The sequence below is a fragment of the Leiobunum rupestre genome, chromosome 4 (assembly GCF_980474605.1).
Source record: "Leiobunum rupestre chromosome 4, qqLeiRupe1.1.hap1, whole genome shotgun sequence".
NCBI lineage: Eukaryota > Metazoa > Arthropoda > Arachnida > Opiliones > Sclerosomatidae > Leiobunum > Leiobunum rupestre.
The window spans coordinates 64486280-64488197 of record NC_143387.1 but is presented as its reverse complement, the minus strand read 5'-3'; positions in this window follow the sequence as shown (position 1 = coordinate 64488197).

Below are 1918 nucleotides of genomic sequence, written 5' to 3'. Positions count from 1 at the left end.
CCCTTCCCTCGACGTTATTTCTCATATATTATAAGGTCGTAAGTTTAAATGTCCAAGAACGATGTTAATGGAAAACATTGTGGAATCTCAGAATGCGATTTCTTCTATAAATAACAATTGTTGCGAACACAAGGAGTGGATCCATTTGGTTATTTCCAGTAACGTCATCCTTTTTATTATTCTCTCGAATAGAGATTCTTGTTTATTAAATTTGTCAGATGCGCGGGCATTGGGCCCATATTCTAAAGCGACGTATTACGGATAATTCCGTTATTTTGGTCTTGGCTCGTTTTGCTTTAGAATTGCCACTATAATTTCAATTGAAGTCACTCGATTGAAGTTGTTTATTCGCCGGGAGAAAGAGCGGTCGAAAGGAAAGGGTTTTGAGCGATGATTGCGCGGATGATGGTTCATAATGGATTCGTTATTCGCAATGAGTCTCTCTCAATGGAATTTAACTTTATCTAAAGGCGAAACTCATTTTGAGCAATTTAGAAATCGGCCCTTTTACATGGACTGGATTAGTTCCCTTCCAACGACAAGAATTTATTCAAGTTAACAGAGAATATGTGTAGAATTAGGGAAACCACAACACGACCGGGTGAACCAGGGTGTCCACCTTAATTTACCCCGTTGATTTTCGTAATCTATATATATATATATATATATATATATATATATATATATAAAAAATCCACTCTGCATGCGCTCCACTCTCACGTTGTTGTTTGTTAAGTTAACATAGTGACGTCAAAAAAAAACCGTCAGCCACAATGGATTCCGGATATACAGGGTGTTTCAAAAGGTTATGCAATAATTTTAAGGAGTTGTAGGGGGTGAGTTGAGAAGTATGCCTGATTTTTTCCCATTTTCCTACGATAAGTTAAAGAGCACCAGAGAGCTTCAAAGTGTGGCCTACTAGCCCCTGGAAGTAGGCTGCAACAAGTCCAAAGCCAAGCAGCGGGGAAATGCGAATATTAAGGTCTGGGTTCATGTGATAGGTAAAAAAGGATTTTGTAAACAAATCGAGGTAACCAGCGTAAAAAATTAAACTTATACAGTATTTAAAGTACCTGATGCTTTTTTTTTAAATTAATTTTTTTACAAATGATATTCTTTCGGTACCCCAATTAAATAAAGGAAGAAAATTCATATAATTACTCATTTGTTTTAAGCTTTTAGGTTTAAGTTTTTTTAATTTTATAAATCTTCAAAGATTTTATATTGGGGATAAACCAAAAATTCATTTTTCGAAAACTGAAAGCAATACTTTGAAATTTTGACATAACACCCTGGTTCAATTTGTTGATCAATTACCCTACATTACTTTTGATAGACGGGAGCAGAGTTTATTTTGTATGACTCGTTCACGTGACGTATAATTCAAGAAAAATGAATAAATACGTTTTATATTCGTCAGTCTAAATTCCTAATACTTTGAGAAAAGTTTAAATCTGATCAATAGAAAGATAAACAAATTTAATATCTGCTAAAATAATAATTTATAAATGTTTTATAATTAAGTAAATATCTATGTGTGGTTTCATTTACATCGTTAAGCTTTTAATACGCGAGATAAATGTTACACGGTGATGCATATCCGCGATTTGTCGGGAAATCATATCCCATAGAATCTATGGGATATGATTTCCGGCAAACGTAAATGTTTAATTTCTGCATCCTAGACGGATACGGCTTTCGTATGTTATAGACTCCTAGTGCCGCTGAGAGCGGACCCGGGCCCCGGTAAAATATAAATTCCGGGCCTTAAAAGAGCCGTTTGTTACTGGAGATAGCTATACTTTTTCGGAGAAAAACCCGGGACATGTATAACTCGGTTGATCAAACACGGGTCCCTGAGCTGCTCGGGCCCCGGTAAAGTATAAGTTCCGGGCCCCAAAAGAGCCGTTTGTTACTG